The sequence below is a fragment of the Jaculus jaculus genome, chromosome 18 (genome assembly GCF_020740685.1).
Source record: "Jaculus jaculus isolate mJacJac1 chromosome 18, mJacJac1.mat.Y.cur, whole genome shotgun sequence".
Classification (NCBI taxonomy): Eukaryota; Metazoa; Chordata; class Mammalia; order Rodentia; family Dipodidae; genus Jaculus; species Jaculus jaculus.
This window is the reverse complement of record NC_059119.1, coordinates 13876615-13894908: the sequence shown is the minus strand read 5'-3', so window position 1 is coordinate 13894908 and position 18294 is coordinate 13876615. Positions and strand designations below refer to the sequence as shown.

General features: G+C 43.8%; 1 protein-coding gene and 1 pseudogene across 2 annotated transcripts in view; both read left to right on the top strand.

Annotated features, from left to right (window-relative positions):
• The first annotated feature begins 6244 nt into the window (after nucleotides 1-6244).
• LOC123455873 lies at nucleotides 6245-6345 on the top strand (annotated as a pseudogene).
• An 11072-nt stretch (nucleotides 6346-17417) lies between these two features.
• The window catches only part of Micu1 (mitochondrial calcium uptake 1), a 188046-nt gene continuing 187169 nt past the window's right edge, over nucleotides 17418-18294 (top strand). For both annotated transcript variants that reach the window (XM_004657905.2, XM_004657906.2), the window contains exon 1: nucleotides 17418-17541. The gene's annotated coding sequence lies outside the window, so the exon portion shown is untranslated. The remainder of the gene's footprint in view (nucleotides 17542-18294) is intronic.

Here is an 18294-nt window from a genome sequence, read left to right as displayed (position 1 = left end):
CCTTTACCACACCCTACATCGTTTGCCTTCCTTCCTTCCCTGTCTTGCTTCTCTATTTCCCTACTCAATCAGATTAACTCCTTAAACTCCAGTCTGTCTCGGGATGTGTAAATTGGGGAACCCTGATGAAAGCAATTAAGTATCCAAGCATCTTTACTTCAACTCAACACCTTTGCTCATAAAGGTAAGCAGGCTTGGTCTATGATGGGCTTTGTAACTCAGAAGTTACAGGAAAGCCTACCTACCAATGTGCTGTTACAGTCATGAACTTGGCTCAGCGGTGGACAGTGTTATGAGGCACCTTATGGATGTGTCATACTTCATTAAGCTTGAATTCCCATCCAGATGTTTGGAAAATCTGTTCACAGGATACTCAGGATGCCAATCAGACTGCATCAAAAGGAAATGTCATAAAAATAGAGTGAGCTAGCCCTTGTGAGCACCTTATATGGTTCAGTGTTCCCTCCTTCAACTTAGTGAAAATGCTATAGCTTCCTCTCCACATTCCCTCCCCAACCCTCTTTTTCAGGCTTATTTCCCAATTCAAACTGCTTTGGATTCATTGGGATGGGACCAGGTGGTAGCGTGAATGTACTCAGGTGTTTTATTAAAGCTTGTAATTTGGGTCTCCAGCCGCCTGGATGGTGGTGTCACTGGAGGAGGGTCCTGGGGCCCAGCCCAAAGGCATGTTTGGGGGGTGGATCTGATTTCCAGCCCAAAGGGATGCAGAGAGCTTTGAGCTCTGGGGGTCCTGCTTGCTGCCGATTTTGTGCTTGCTCCTTTTTTTTTTTTTTTTTTTTTTTTTTGGTGTTGCTGGCTAATACTGGTTTCTCTCTCTGCTTGGATTTTTATGAATTGGGAGACAGCTTTTTCTGTCATTAATGGAATGTCCCTGGATCTGTGAGCTTGAAATAAGTCCCTTCCTCCCCTAAACTGTGCCTAGTTTGGACGTTCATCCCAGCAGCATGGAGCTGTCTACAACAGACCATTACTGCATGACTATGTGTCATTTTGCATTTTGTTCTCAGTTCAATGGATTACTAAATGTCTGTTATGTTTCAAAAAACTGTTCCAAGGTACCAGCCTCTTTGAAACGTAGTTTCTTTGTAAATGAAAGCATGTAGTTAGCAATATTCCATATTCAGAGACCCCAACTCCTCATGTCCTATTTCTCAACACAAGTATTCAGTGTTTCTTTTCCAAGGGACTAGTGCCAATTGACCAGAGGCTGTCAGATCACCTCTGTTTACCTCTCTGCTTACCACTACTAGACAGGAAGAGTCCACTTACTTCCTTAGCAATGAAAGCAGAGCGATAGCCCCTGGAAAGGCACCTTACTGAAACACATTAGGAATATAGAATGAGAACTCAAAATACTTGCTTCAGCTAAAACACATTTAAAAAATGAGGCTGGGGGGCAGGAGTGACGGCGTCAAGGTTAAGGTGCTTTCCTGGGAAGCCTAAGGACCCAAAACTCTCCAGGTCCCACATAATCCAGAAGCAAGCACACAAGGATGCACATATGCACAAGGTGGTGCACGTGTCTGGCATTGGATTGTAGTGGCTGTAGGCCCTGGCATGCCAATTCTCTCTCTCTCGCTCATTAAAAAAAAAAATGAGGTTGATGTTGGTTAGCTTTTATAGTGCCAGAAGGTGACATGCAGGCTGCTGGAAAAGAAAAGTCATCACTAGCCTTACCCAGCTGTGACCCTTACAAGATACCCTACTGACCTGCCAGGCAAGATGTGCCTGCTGGTGTAATAGTGGCATGACTGCCATTGGGGGTAACCAATGCTTTCTGATTAGATTTGAGGCCCAGTCCACAGAAGAAAATTCATGCCTGGTACTGTCAACCTGGTCAAAAGCCCATGGCTAGGGAGTTCAAAAAGCTTTTGGGTCAGGGAAGCTGCAACTGTTATTTTGCTAAGTAGACTTGTAGTGTCTATCAAGCTACCTTCTAAATAAATGTTTATACCATAAGTCTAGTACTGGTAAGAGAAGTTTCTATTTTCCACTGTTTACTGAAGAGACGTATCACTAATCAAAGTGGTGAGAACAAGTGGTCGTTGAGTGCTCAGCCCCAATTGGAGCACATCTCCAAGAATCAGGGAACAAAAGTGGGGACAGAAAGAATGTGAGAGCGAGAAAACGGGGAGGGGTGCCGTGATACACTGTCTTCTGAACATGACTCAGCCATTGCATTCATGAACAAACAGCACAAACCTGGCACAAGATAGGATCTGTCAATATTTGCCACTGACATGGGAAGGGTTCATGAGCCCCCACCCCTCCCTGAGGAGTAACTGGCAGTTGATGGTTGCTGTGGAGATGGAAGACGAAACTCTAGATACATGCCCATCTTTGTGCATCTGGTTTTACGTGGGTACTGGGGAATCGAAGTCAAGTCATTAGGCTTTGCAGGCCAACACCTTAACGGCTGAGCCTTCTCTCCAGCCCGGGTATTGCAGTCAGGTTCACATTGCTGGTAGAAATCACCCAGCCAAGAGCAGCTCATGGGAAAAAGAGGATTTATTTTGGCTTACAGATTTGAGGGGAAACTCCATGAAGGCAGGGAAAATGATGACATGAGCAAAGGGTGGACATCACCCTCTGGCCCACATAAGGTGCACAACAGGAACAGGAGAGTGTGCCAAACACTGGCATGGGGAAACTGGCTTTAACACCCATAAGCCCACCCCAACAATACACTGCTTACAGGAAGTGTTAATTTCCAATTGCCATCAGCTGGGGAACCTAGCCTTCAGAACACCTAAGTTTTTGGGGGACACCTGAATCAAACCACCACACCGGGGAAGACATTTTCTTCAGTGATGTGGCTGCTGTAGGCTGCCCACACTCCAGTAGATATCATCCCATCTATGTTCATGTAGGCAACTTAATTCACCTCAGTGTAACATGAAAACACACCCAGCATCAAAGTAGAAGGCGGGACTAGTTGGGAAGTAAGAGTTCAACAGAAATGAGCTATATGGCCAGTTTTAATATGATTTTCATAATTTACTTTGAGTAAAGGAGTCAGAATTATAATCCAGCTACTTTAAGTCCTTCTTTAGAAATAAGTAGTTCTGTTTATATTTTCAAAATAAGAATTTACAGAAATAAGATCCACAACTTTAACTATAAAAAGCACACACTCTAGCTTATCTATACCAGTGTACATTTGCAAAGCCCTTTGTCATGTGTTCACTGTAAATAGGACCTATTAGTCCCTATGAAACAACATTTAACGTAAGACCAAGCAATAGTAACAGGAGTGATTGAGAAGGATCACCAATTAATTTTTGTTTTAAAATATTTTTATTTATTTGTTTATTTGAGAGTAAGAGAAAGAGGTAGAGAGATAGAGAATGGGCACGCCAGGGCCTCCAGCCACTGCAAATGAACACCAGACACATGCACCACCTTGTGCATCTGGCTTACGTGGTTCCTGGGGAATTGAGCCTGGGTCCTTTGGCTTTGCAGGCAAGCACCTTAACAGCTAAGCCATATCTCCAGCCCTAATTTTTGCTCTTTTATATATAGGAAAGTTTTTTTCACTTTCCAGGGAGAGTTATGAGGGGAAAATTAGTAACAATGAAAATTTAAAGTCTGGATTTTCTACACAGATAAAATGCAAAATAGGTCTGGGAAGACTGCTCAGTGGTTAAAGGTACTTGCTTGCAAAGCATAACTGCCTGGGTTTGATTCCTCAGTACCCACATAAAGTGGCATATGTGTCTGGAGTTTGTTTGCAGTAGAGCTGGGCATGGTGGCATACACCTTTAATCACAGTATTTGGGAGACAGAGATGGGTGGATTGCCATGAGTTCAGGGCCACCCTGAAACTACATAGTGAATTCCAGATCAGTTTGGGCTAGAGCAAAACCCTACCTCAAAAAAAAAAAAAAAAAAGACCAAAAAAGCAAAATTGGCCTACTATATTCTGTCAGCTGTTTTTATTTTTATTATTATTTATTCATTTGACAGAGAAAGAGAGAGGGAATGGACGCACCAGACCTCCAGCCACTGCAAATGAACTCCAGAAGGGTGTGCCCCCTTGTGCATCTGGCTAACGTAGGTCCTGGGGAACGCCTTAACCGCTAAGCCATCCCTCCAGCCCTGTGCTGTCAGTTTTTACATATCGGCAATAGATCTTAAACTGTTCTTTTATTTTTTTTAATAATTAAAAAAATTTTTTTATTTATATATTTTAGAACGACAGACACAGAGAGAAAGACAGAGAAGAAAAGAGAGAAAATGGGCATGCTAGGACTTCCAGTCTCTGCAAATGAACTCCAGATGTGTGCGCCCCTTTGTGCATCTGGCTAACGTGGGACCTGGGGAACCGAGCCTCGAACTGGGGTCCTTAGGCTTCACAGGCAAGCGCTTAACCGCTAAGCCATCTCTCCAGCCCATTAAACTGTTCTTTTAAAATATTTTTGTTTATTCATTTACAAGCAGAGAGTGAGAGAGAGAGAGAGAGAGAGAGAGAGAATGAGACAGACAAGAAAGAGAATGAGCACACCAGGGCTTCCAGCCACTGCAAAAGAATTCCAGATGCATGCATTACTTAGACAATATTTAGTATAGTGGATACATTCAAATCAATAGGTGGGAAACTTATAACTGATAAGGAGTGCTTATAGTAAGTTTCAATTCTTTGCTCAGAATTATACTTAGGAGGAAGGAGAGCAATAGTTATATCTATTCCAAATTTTTCAAATAAAGTACTTATACTATAGCCTGAAAATGTCAGATCTCCTGTGGGTCTCTATAAAAGCATATATTGCAATATAAATATGAAAATGCCACCAGCTACTTTAGTTTCCTAAAAATAGACTTTGGTTTTCTACCCTGCAAAGATGCTGTTTATCAACATAAACTGGAGGCTCATGCAAGCACCTGAATACTATCTAGAATACTGGTAGGCAGGGTGCCCATCTGAGCTGACATTTGAAGAGCTAGATTACCATCTCAGTCAGCTTTTAACCTCTCTAAACCTTAGTTTCCTCATTTCATGGCAAGGTTAATATATTATCTTCTATGCCTAGTTCTCTGGGGAGGTTTGAAATCAGAATAGGGTAATATTTCAAAAAAGCACTGTAATCTACAGAGCGCTGTGTACAAGTATTCATTATTATCTCAACATATATTCATGGAATACTTGATATAAGAATAAGATTTTAAGGTACAGGAAGACCAGATATACACATCAGTCATTGTAGCATTCAGGAAGCAGGAGGATCACCACAAGTTTGAGGCCATCCTGGTGTACCTAGTGAGTTTGAGGACAGCCAGGGTTTCAGTCTAAGTCACTGCCTCAAACAGAATAAAAAAGGGATGCGTGGTGGCACACGCTTTAATCCCAGCATTTGGGAGGCAGCAGTAGAAGGACTGCTGTGAGTTTGAGGCCTGCCTGAGACTATATAGTGAATTCTAGGTCAGCCCGGGCTTGAGAGAGACCCTATCTTGAAAAAAAAAGGAAGCCCACAGGAACCATTTTTTTTTTTTTATGTTGGCTGTGGGACTGGAGAGATGGCTCAGTGGTTAAGGCGCTTCCTGCAAAGCCTAAGGACCCAGGTTCAATTCTCCAATACCCACGAAAGTGCCCCACTCAGGTCTCCCTACAGAACTTGTCCTAGAAAGCACAGCGGATTAACAGATGACACACTTGCGGCTCCATGGATTTGAAAGAATAATCCCTGTGTGCCATTACCAGTTAGGTGAGACAGATGTGCTCTCAATGTTGATCTATCCAATTATATCAGTGACTTTCTCATTGCTGGGACAAAATACCTGACCGGAAGCAGTTTATAGGAGGAAAGGGTTTATTCTGGCTAACAGTTCCAGAGGGTATGGTCTACTATGGCGGGGGCAGGAAGCAGATGCCATATGTCATATCAGTAGGGAAGAAGTAGAGAGAGGAAACAGCCCACAGGGCCTGGCTATAACCTCAATGCCTCCCCCATGACACACTTCCTCCAGCAAGGCTTCACCTCCTAAAGGTTCCACAACCTTCCTGAACAGCACCACTATCTAGGGATCAAGTGTTCAAACACATGAGCCAGGGCTGAGAAAATGGCTATCAGGTAAAGGCACTTGCTTGCAAACACATGAACCTATGGGGGGAGCATGGACATTCAAACTACCACACCAATATACAAACCTGCCCTTAACCTTATATAGTGGTATCCTAGAGACATTCAACTGGCCTACAGTTTTCATAAAACTACTGTGTAGATGCACGCTTTGGCAGCATACCTACTAAAATGAGAACAATGCAAAGATTAGCATGGCCCCATGCACAGGGATGACATGAAAATTAGTGGAGCATTCCATTTTTTTAAAAAACAATGTTTGGTTTCAGTGAGTTAAGTTCTTTTAAAATTCAGTATGTCATTGTTATTTTACTTTTGTCATTATATCTGACATATGTATATAATTAGATCTGTCATTATATAGAGAAGTCCAGTCCCTAACATCTCAGTCAAAACCAAAGGTTTGATTTAGATTTTTATGTATTTATTTGTTACAGTCAGAGATAGAGAGAGAGAGAGAGAGAGAGAGAGAGAGAGAGAGAATGGGCACACCAGGCCTTTTAGCCAGTGCAAATGAACTCCAGACGCATGCCTCACTATGTGCCTCTGGCTTATGTGGGACCTAGAGAATCGAACCTGGGTCCTTAGGCTTTGCAAGCATGTACCTTAACTGATAGGCCTTGTCTCCATCCCCAAAGGTTTGATTTAGGATGACTCCATGTTCTCGCCTAAATTAAGTCCAGTACCATTATTTAAGGTTTTCTACACAAAGAAAGAAATTACTAAGAATAAGTTTTGTAGTGGTTAGAGGATATCATGTGGTCTGGATGTTAAGTGTCCCCACACCCAAAGAGGCCCGTCTGTTGACAGGGTTTGGTCTGCAGTGGGTAGATCCCATCACTGAGAGGTGACTGCTCTGCCTTTATCAATGGGTAATGCCTTAATGGAGTCACAATAGGGAGGCAGTATTTAGAGACAGTGAAAAGTAGGAGCTGGAGCCTGCTCAGAGGAAGATTAATGGGGGCGGTGTGCCCTGGAAAAATGTACCTCATACCTTGTTCCCAGCTCCTTCCTCTCTGCTTCTTGCACACCGTGAGGTAAACTGCTTTGCTTCACCACAGGCTCCTTGTCCTGATGTTCAACCTTGCCTCAGACCCACAGCAACAGAGCCAGCCTACTGAACCTGTTTCTTTCAGTAACGTCATAACTAACAATAACGAAAGCAGGAGCTATCCTGTGGCTTCTAGTGATTTATCCTCAATGTCAAACCAGTTGATATCAGTTGTATAATTTGATTTTAAATGGGAAAAGTACCAAACTTTTTCAGAAAGAAGCCATCTTCCTGAGTTGGTCACTCAGGAACTTCTAGAAGGTGGTTCCAATTTTCTTTTTTTTAAACTGGGTCTCGCATAACTCAGGCTGGCTTTGAATTCACTGTGTAGCTGAAGGTGGCCTTAAACTCTTGATCCTCTTGCCTCTACCTCAGACATGCACCACCTAATATTAGCCAAAAATCATTCTAAGCATTTCAGTGCTACGTAACGAGCAATCACCATGGTTAGTATAAAAGACCACATACATTGAAATACTTGACTTTAGCCTATGTGATGAAGGTCTCTGTTATAGTTGCCTTCTCATTGCTAGGACAAAACATCCAACCAAAAGCAGTTTATGGGTGGAAAGGCTTTATTTCAAGCTTGGGCTTTCGAGGGGGAAGTTTCACCATGTCAGGGAAAGCATGGCAGAGCAGAGCCTGGGCATAATATCTTGTCCATCAGCTGGAAGGTAGCATGAGCAAGCTCTGAATACTCACTGGGCTAGACTAATAAACCTCAAGGCCCACCCCAGTGACACACCTCATCCAGAAAGGTCCTACCTCCTAAAGACTCTACCAGCTGGGATTGGATATGAGGCTTAATCACAAAAACACAAGGCTGTGGGGTATATTTCACATTCCAACTACCACAGTCCCTTACAGAACCAGGACTATGAGTTAAGACATTCTGCATTAGTTTATAGCAGAAGAATGCAATGTTCACTATATTTTGACAATATGAAAGGAAATTCAGTGGGTTCCTTTGTTTTTAAATATTTTATTTACTTGCAGAGAGATAGACAGAGACAGAGAGAATGGGTGTACCATGGCGTCTTACCACTGCAAACAAACCCCAGATGCGTGTGCCATTTTATGCACCTGGCTTTATGTGGGTTCTGGTGAAACCTGGGCTTACAGACTTTGCAAGCACCTTAATTGCTAAGCCATCTCTCTAGCCCCTTCAGTGAGCTCTTTTTTTTTTTTTTTTTTTTTTTGGTTTTTCGAGGTAGGGTCTCACTCTAGCCCAGGCGGACCTGGAATTCACTATGGAGTCACAGGGTGGCCTCGAACTCACAGCGATCCTCCTACTTCTGCCTCTTGACTGCTGGGATTAAAGGCGTGTGCCACCACACCTGACTGCAATTTCACTTCTATAGGTGAGAGTAAATGGACTTGGCTCTGATCTCATCTAGCAAGGTTAGAGTGTAGTATTCTACTGGTGTTTTTTTTCCAACCGAGTAAATGGACTTGGCTCTGATCTCATCTAGCAAGGTTAGAGTGTAGTATTCTACTGGTGTTTTTTTCCAACCAGTCATCTGGTTTTATGGTGAGGGAGGTATAAGAGGTCTTCAGAAGTAAATGTGTCAGAAGGCTCTTGGCACCTGGCAGAAGTAAGCTTTTGAATACTGCATTAGTGCTTTACCATATTAGAGCCTGTCATAAATTACAAGAGCTGGATAAATACAGGGTTTCATTATTTAGGGAATTGCTCAGGAATAATTTTATTAATAATTACTTTATATTTCCAAAAAATGTAGACTTTATTGATACAAAGGGTAACATACTTTAGGCTAGGGCAGTTGCATGTCCTCAGTTAGTTTTGCCAATTATTATTATAAAATTCCTTTGGATTGTCCTGTCATTTCAAAAGATCAAGAGCAATAGAGACAATGATAATGACCAATGACAATAATATAATGTTTGAATGATCTTTATTTGGGTTTTTTTTTACTTTTTTATTGGCAACTTCTATAATTCAGACAATAAACCATGATAATTCCTACCCTCCCCGACTTTCCCTTTCATAAATCTACTCTCCATCCTATCCCCTCCCACTCTCAATTAGTCTCTCTTTTATTTTGATGTCATCACCTTTTCCTCCTATGAAGATAGTGCCAGGCACTGCGAGTTCATGGATATTGAGGCCAATTTGTGTCTGTATGATTGCATCGTTAGCACTGAATGATCTTTAATTATCTTATGACTTATCCAGTTTATTCCTCAGACGTGTGAAATGTCATGGAAAATTCCTTGAGGTAGAAAACTATAGTAAATTTTTGACTACAGTAATTGCATGAGCTCTTTGACAGGAAAAAGCTTCTCCCTGTGCTGTGAACATACAAACCATTACAGATACATATTAATATTCAAAGAGGTAGGTGACTGAATGAGGTCCATCTGTGGTTCAAGCAGCCATAATAGTGGTCTTATTCTTGGGTAAGGGTTTTTTCAGGAGTATGTGTTTGGCAACTCAAACACTGATCATATATTTGAGTAACTGCATTTGAAGTTTCCACACTAATGTTTTGTTAAGATCTCTCTCTTTTTTAAATTTTTTTTTGTTTTGTTTTTTTGAGTTAGGGTCTCACTCTAGCTCAGGCTGACCTGGAATTCACTATGTAGTCTCAGGGTGGCCTTGAACTCATGGTGATCCTTCTACCTCTGCCTCCTGAGTGCTGGGACTAAAGGTGTGTGCCACCACGTCTGGCTGGGATCTCATTTTTTTAAAATTTTATAATTTATTTATTTGACTGAGAGAGAGGGGGAGAGAGAGAGAAAGAATGAGTGTGCCAGGGCCTCCAGCCACTGCAAATGAACTCCATATGCGTGCACCCCCTTGTGCATCTGGCTAACGTCGGTCTTGGGGAATTGAACCTGGGTCCTTTGGCTTTGCAGGGAAACGTCTTAACCGCTAAGCCATCCCTCCAGCCCTAGGATCTCATTTTTTAAAAAATATTTTTCTATTTTCTATTTATTTATTTGTGGGAGAGAGAGCGAAAGAGGCAGATCAGAGAGAAAGAGAGAGGGAGGGAGGGAGGGAGGGAGAGAGGGAGGGAGGAAGGAAGGAAGGAAGGAAGGAAGGAAGGAAGGAAGGAAGGAAGGAAGGAAGGAAGGAAGGAAGGAAGGGAATGGACACACCAGGACCTCTAGCCACTACAAACGAGCACCAAATGCATGTTCCCCCTTGTGCATCTGGCTCACATGGGTACTGGGGAATCAAGCCTGGGTCCTTTGGCTTTTCAGGCAAGCGCCATCTCTCCAGCCCTAGGATCTCATTTTATCAGCCTCATGCTGAGTTAGAAACTGGAATGCTGAATGGGTGGCACTTTTAAGGACTTAAGAAGTAACATCAGCCTGTTGGGACCTTCTAGACTTTCTTAATGATTTTGCAACATTTACTTGCCCAATCTTGTTTTGTTTCAGTAGTAGGTTTCTTTTCTTTTATGGCTCATTTCAGACATACAGGGACATACTCAACTTCTTCTACTACTAATTCTTCTCCTCCCCCTCTTCCTTCTCTTCCCCCTGTCCCCCAGGTAGGGTCTCACTCTAGCCCAGGCTGACCTGAAATTCCCTATGTAGGCTGGCTTTGAACTCACAGTGATTCTCCTACCTCTGCCTGTGGAGTAATGGGATTAAAGGTGTACATACCACCCCTGATCTTCCTTTTCCTTATTTTTTTTTTAAATAGTCTTTTTATGTTGCATATGTTGTCTAGGCCAGCCTCAAACTCAAGATCCTCCTGCTTCAGCTTCCCAAGTGGCCATGACTGTCTGGCACATGTTGGATTTCCTGAATGTTTTAAAAGATGGACCTAATTCAGGGAACACAAATTACTCAAGGGAGTCTTTTCAAGGGTAGCAGCTTCTGCATGAAAACCAGCCATGGGATTGCCCCGGGTTAGGGTTAACTTTATGATTATGGTTTTCAGGTGTCTATCCTCAGGTATAGTGTCTAACTCTTTTTGAGAAAGAGTCTCTTATTGGCCTGAGACTCACCAATTAATTTAGGCTAGGCTGGCCAGGAAATTCCAGAGATCTGCCTGCCTCCTCCTTCCCAGAGTCGGGGTTATAGATATATGCCCTCACACTCAACACTTATGTGGGTAGTGAGGATCGAACTTAGATCCTCTTGCTTACAAGGCAAGCACTTTGCCAACTGAGCTATCTCTCCATGTCCCTAAATGATTTCTCAAGAGATGCCGCATTAAAGAAATTTTAAGGAGAACGTAGAAAACTGGTCAGGAAAAAAAAAAAATCACCAAAGAAATAAATCAAAAAGGTTTCATACAATGAAAGGTTACAAGTCCCCATGTGATGGATATTTTGGGTGACTATCAAAATAAATAAGAAAAAGGCTCAAATCATGGTACATCATGTGCTGAAGGAAAAAGAAAAAGACACTAAGATTTCTCAGAGGAAAAAAAAACATAAAAGATCAAAATTCAAATTATATCTCACTTCCTCATACCAACACTGGAAGGTAGAAGATGGTAGTGTGATGTCTTAAAAATCCTGCAGCAGAGGGCTGGAGAAATGGCTCAGTGGTTAAGGTGCTTGCTTGCCCTCAAAGCCTAACAACTGGGTTTGATTCCCCAATACCCATATAAAGCCAGATACATAGAGTTGCATGTAGTGGCACATGCATCTGGAGTTCAGTTGCAGTGGCTAGAGAACAGTCTGGGCTACACAGTGAGTTGCAGGTCAACCTGGGCCAGAATGAGATTCTGCCTCAAAAAAAAAAAACCTGCAAGGAAAATTAAAACTACAATGACATATGCATGATAATCAACTGCATTCCTGGAGTTCCAATTCCACCTAATCACGTTAACAAATAAACAGAAGTTTGATAAACCAATGGGCAAAGAAACATATTCATGAATTGCCTGTTGAGTATAAATTGGTATGGCAATTTAGTGAAATCTATCAAAATGCCAAGATATTGATATTCCTCTTTGAACAGTCTTGTTGTCCCCGCTTGCTTGCTGGGAGTTCGGTCAGCAGGCAACCAATTGTCAGCTCCTTCATGTTTTGTCTCAGCTGCAAATAGCTGCTAACCCTCATCTAAGGACCTGCTTCCCCTGCAGTCCGCAGACTGCTGACAGAGAGGACTTGCCATTTCCATGCAACGCAGGGAGACTGAGAAATGATTTCAACTCCACAGCCTTCCAGGTTAACTAAGGTTAACTAAGGCTTCGTGGGTACATCACAGGTCAACTTCTCCCTCTAATTTCTCTTCCTCCTTCTCTCTCCCATAGCTGTTGAATCCCGAATGCTAATGTTCTGTTCTCAGATGTGCTTCCCAGAGAAACCAGTCTGTGAAAACTCTGACCCCGTAAGTTTACTTCTAGGAGTTTGCTTATTCCATAGATTTACACAGATGCAAAATGATGTGTTTTCACGATTTGCATAAATCCTGCAGTGGTCCTAATCTTTGGGTCCCTGTTGCAGTCAGAAGTGAAAAAACAATTCATTTCTGTTGCTCTTCTCCCCACCACCCCCGCCAGGTAGGGTCTCCCTCTAGCCCAGGCTGACTTGGAGCTCACTATGTAGTCTCAGGCTGGCCTCCAACTCATGGCAATCCTCCTACCTCTGCAAATTTTGAGCTACCTTAGAGGTTGTAGATCTATTGTCATTCGGGTTTCAAATTCAAATTTGGTCGCTTATTTGGAGGATGCTATGATTTATTTATATTTCATAGCTGGAATATAATTCAACCTCCTTAAAGCATGCAATTTAAAGGTTTCTAGTAGACTCGCAGAAGTGTATAACCAATACCAGAATCAATTTTAGAGCATTTTTATTACCTCAAAAAGAGGCCTATTACCCATTAACATGCCCCATTCATTTTCTACTAACTTTCCCCGTCTGCTATATTCAACCATTAATCTGCTCTTTGACTGAATATTCTGACCCCGTAAATTTACTTCTAGGAGTTTGCTTATTCCATAGATTCACACAGATGCAAAATGATGTGTTTTCACAATTTGCTGCAGAACATGTATAAGAGCAAAAAATTGGAAGCAACCTAAATATCTGATTACATAAAATGACCAGTTAATGTATATATACATGTGCACATTGCACTACCATGTAGCAATAAAGTGAGGATGTCATTTAGTAAAAGAAACTTTCCTTTTCCTCCATTTACACTCATTCTCTCTCTACTCATGGGTTCTTATTTAATTCAGTGGGTTACTGATAGTTACTTTTTTTAAAAAAAGTACTTATTTATTTGCAAGCAGAGATGGAGGACAGACGAAAAAATGGGCATGCCAAGGCCTTCAGCTGCTGAAGACTCCAGATGTGTGCACCACTTTGTGCATCTGGCTTTATGTGTATACTGGGGAATTGAACTCGGGTCATTAGGTTTTGCAGGCAAGTGACGTAACCACTGAGCCATCTCTCCAGCCCACTATTTTTTTGCTAATATTTATCTATTTATTGGACAGAGAAAGGAAGGAGAGAGAGAGAGGAGAGAATGGGCACACCAGGGCCTCCAGCCACTGCAAATGAACTCCAGATGCATGCGACCCCTTGTGCATCTGCCTAATGTGGGTCCTGGGGAACTGAGCCTGGATCCTTTGGCTTTGCAGGCAAATGCCTTAACCGCTAAGCCACTCCTCCAGCCCAAGCCACTATTCTTACTTTAGTATCTCAATTACCCCAGAGTTGGCTAATGAGAAGCCCTTCAAGCCTTTTTTTGGTTTTCTGAGGTAGTTTCTCACTCTAGTTCAGGCTAACCTGGAATTCACTATGTAGTGTCAGGCTGGCCTTGAACTCACAGCAATCCTTCTATCTCTGCCTCTCAAGTGCTGGGATTAAAGGCATGTGTCACCACACCTGGCTCTAAAATTATTTTAAAAATATATTTTATTTATTTGAGACAGACAGACAGACAGACAGACACACACACACACAGTGAGTATGTGTGCACTAGGGCCTCCCACCATTGCAAAAAAACCTCCAGAGACATGTGCCATTTGTGCATCTGGCTTTAGTGGGTACTAGGGAATTAAATCCAGGGCGTTAGGCTTCGCAAGCAAGTGCCTTTAACTGCTGAGCCATCTCTCCAGTACAACAACAAAACTTAAAAAAACAACAACAAAAAAAAAAAACAAAACAAAACAGGACTGAGGAGATGGCTCAATCTTCTCCTTGGTGGCAAGTGTGAGGACATGAGTTTGGGCCCCTGGAACCCCTACCTGTTCCCAGCACTGGGAACTGTGGACAGGGAATCCCTGGTCCTTACTGGCTAGCCAGTCTATCCCAATAGGTGAGTTCTAGGTTCAACAAGAGTCCCTGCCTCAAAGAATAAGGTGGAGAGTGACTGAGGAAGGTCCCAGATGTCTCCCTCTAGCCTACACTCACATGCAGGCACACATGTTGCACCTGCACACACACTCTCCAAAAATATTTAAAAAATAAAACAATAGCTTGAGAACTATTAGACTTTCTTTTTCACATTTAAAAAAATATTTTTTTATTCTTATTTATTTATTTGCGAGACAGAGGTAGAGAAAGAATAGGCACACCAGAGCCTCCAGCCACTGCAAAAGGACTCCAGATGCATGTACCACACTGTGCATCTGGCCCACATGGGTACTGGGGAATTGAATTTGGGTCCTTAGGCTTTGCAGGAAAGTGCCCTAATTGCTAAACCATCTCTCCAACCCCTCTTTTTCTTTCTTTCTTTCTTTTTTTTTTTTTGATTTTTCGAGGTAGGGTCTCACTCTAGCTCAGGCTGACCTGGAACTCACTATGTAGTTTCAGGGTGGCCTCAAACTCACGGAGATCCTCCTACCTCTGCCTCCCGCGTGCTGGGTTTAAAGGCATGTGCCACCATGCCTGGCTTCTTTTTCATTTTTTGAGTAGAGGTCTCTCTAACCCACACTAGCCTCTGCCTCTTGGATAACCGCATGAGCCACTAGGCTGGTAGAAAGAATTTCATTATCACATTTCTCAGCAGAGAGCAGAGTCTTAATGGAAAGAGACATTGAAGTATATTTTGATAGCTGAGAAAAAAAAAATCAAGTAAGATTCCTAACCCCCATGCCAGATCCCAGAGAACAACAGATTGAAGAATGCCGTTTAAGTGTCCAGATCCTGGTCCTTCAAATTAGGTGTGCCCTGCTGTGGCATTTCCTGAATTACCTTGGGGTCCTAGCCTACTTCTCCACATGCAGGTGAATAAAAATAGTATCCATCCCACAGGCTAGCTGTAAACAAACATTGGACTGCATCTACATTGGCACATAGTGCCTTGAACACAGTAATTCCTTCTTGTTATTGAGGAGTGAGTCCTTTTAGAAGAAACAGAGAAAATATTTGACTTGGCTTACTTTACAACTTAACTCCAATGTTAGTTTTGTCTGTTTTCTGTCTCTGTGGTTATTGCCTTTTGGTCAGGCCCTGCTATAATGTCTAGACTGGCCTAACATGTGGTTGTTGCGTTTTTTTTTTTTTTTTTTTTTTTCGCTCCCCAAGGTAGGGTCTTGCTCTAGTCCAGGATGACCTGGAATTCACTATGTAGTCTCAGAGTAGCCTTGAACTCATGGCAGTCCTACTTTGGGCTCCTAAGGGTTGGGATTAAAGATGTGCACCACCCTGTCTGGCTGTTACCTTTTCCTCTAGCATTTATTTATTTATTTATGAGAGGCAGATATATATAGGGAGAATGGGTGCACCAGGGCCTCCAGCCACTACAAATGAACTACAGATGCATGTGTCTTACGCGTGGTACTGGGGAAATGAACCGCAAACCGGGGTCCTTAGGCTTCACAGGCAAATGCCTAACCACTAAGCCATCCCTCCAGCCCCTCCCTCTACAGCTTTTAGGTGCTAGGGAGCAAACCAGGGCCTCACACATGCTAGGCTAGCACTGCACCACTAAGCCTCACACACACAGACTCACCATAGTTTTAAAGTTCTCTGGTAGGATTGTAATAGTTTCATGTTTTTTCCATATCAGGAAATAATGAGTTTCTAAAAGCAACACTTTGTTCATCAGGAAAATGTGCTATTAGTGAGGGGTTAATAGCCTTCCCTGAAAACTAAAGGGAACAAAAGAGTTAATAACTATCTTTAGAACTCTTGGGGAATGAAGAAACAACGGAGGCATCCAGCCTCATTGAGTTTGGCACCTTTCCTGACTGATGTACTCCCCTTCGCCTAGATGGCCTTGAAGGACCAGAGACCATCTGAGTCTCCTCCCTTAGACATTCCTGGCTGAAGAAGCCTATTCTGAACAAAGACACAATACAGGTACAATTTTCTTATGAACTGCACCTGGTCCAGTCTGTTTTTCTTAGGATTCCCCTTATAAACTTGCACTCCTCCATCCCAGGGGAAGGTTGCTGCCCCTCGCTGTTTCTCTACATAAATAGTCTGTCTGTAGAGATCAAAGTCTGGTGTTCTCTTTGGCTTTTCTCTTACACTTTCCTTACAATTAGAAACTTTGGAACATGACTCTGTGATATTAGTTTACCAATGGAACACTTTAAAAAAAAAATAGCTCAGCAGTTAAGGCGTGTGCCTGCAAAGCCTAAAGACCCAGGTTCAATTCCCCAGGACCCATGTAAACCAGATGCATAAGGTGGGGCATGCATCTGGAGTTCCTTTGCAGTGGTTGGAGGTCCTGGTGTGTGCTTTCTCTCACTCCTCTCTCTGCCTGCAAGTAAGATCAAATAAAGAAAAATTGTAAAAGAAGTGGTGAGCAGGTTTTCAAATCCAAAAATTAAAAAAAAAAAGTTCCAAACTTAGGAAACGAGTGAAATTTTACTGGAAGCTCAAACTTAAAAAATAGTTTGTAAGAAATATTTCCCACCTCACTGTGGTCCAGTTTGGTTTCAAATGCCTCCTTTGTGCTTAGCCAACACGAAGACCGGCACCGAACAGCCTGACTGGCTGACACACAACACAGTTCTTCACAGGTTCCCATGCTCGCTGTGGAAGGCAAAGCCTTCAGGAACGCGGGCCCGGAGGCTTCTGGGAGCACCTCAGCTCGCTTTCCCGCCTAAACCGTGAGGAGGCGATGCCTGGGCGTGGGCGGGACCCGACCTGTGGGCGGGGCCTGGGACATGGGCGGGGCCCGAGGAGGGCGCCGCCTGGGGCGTGGACGGAGCCCGCGACGTGGGCGGGGCCAGAGGCATGGGCGGAACCTGATAGGTGGGCGGGATCCAGGGGGCGGGGCGAGATGTTCCACACACACCGCCCCCGCCCCTCGCCTCCCCTTTCTCCACCGCGCCCTCCTCCACGCGTTTTCGCCACGATCCCGACGTGCGCAGCGGCTCGGGGAGGTCACGTGAGGGTGGGCGGTGGACGTGGAGGCTGGCTCTCCGTCTCTATGGTCGTCGGAGGCGGGCTGCGTTCCGCGAGTCGCTCTGTGCTGAAGCCCGAGCGCGGACGGGTGAGTCCGTTGGGATCGTGAGGAGTGTGACGACGAGATAGTCTTTTGGGGGAACGGGGAAGAGGGTCAGTTTTAGGGGACCTGGCCTCCGCGATGAGTCGTCGGTCAGGCCCCGGGGACCCGGCGGCTTCTCTGGTCGGGCGGGGTAGCTGTCAGGGATGCGCTCCGCTCAGGGGTCGGAAGACGTGCCGGCTGTTCTGCGGGCTCCGCCTGCCTTCCCGTCACCCCAGCCCCTCTTCCCTGTCCCGGGAGAACTTCCCCCGGGGCCGGCTTCCCCACTTACTGACCGGGACGGTGTCCCTCTCCACTCGCGACCGGACACGCGGCTCCCCTTGTCTGGGGCCCTTGGAGTTTGGGGAGGTGATCGGAGGTGGACCGGGGATGGGGGTCGGGGTGGGGGGGGGAGTTTGCAAGTGGATCTGTGATGGAAAGATCGTTGACTCTTGAGAAAAGAGGAAAATCGCTGACGCTTTTCAAAAGAGCAAATAAAGTGCCGCCTTCTCGGACTGTCCAGTTGTTATGTTGACGTTTTCTTTCTCTTTGTTTTTCTTTTTCTTTCTTTTTGTCTTGTCTCCGATCATCCTGCTCCAACCCCTCAATCCCTCCCCTTTCCTCCTTACCATCCCATCCTGAGCTACCATGGGATGTTTTCAGAATGAGCCGATTATTGTTGACTCTGTACGAATATTAAAAGAAGAATTTTAGATTGTGTGTGTTTTTTTAAACAGAACTTTTTTTAAAAAAAAGTATTTA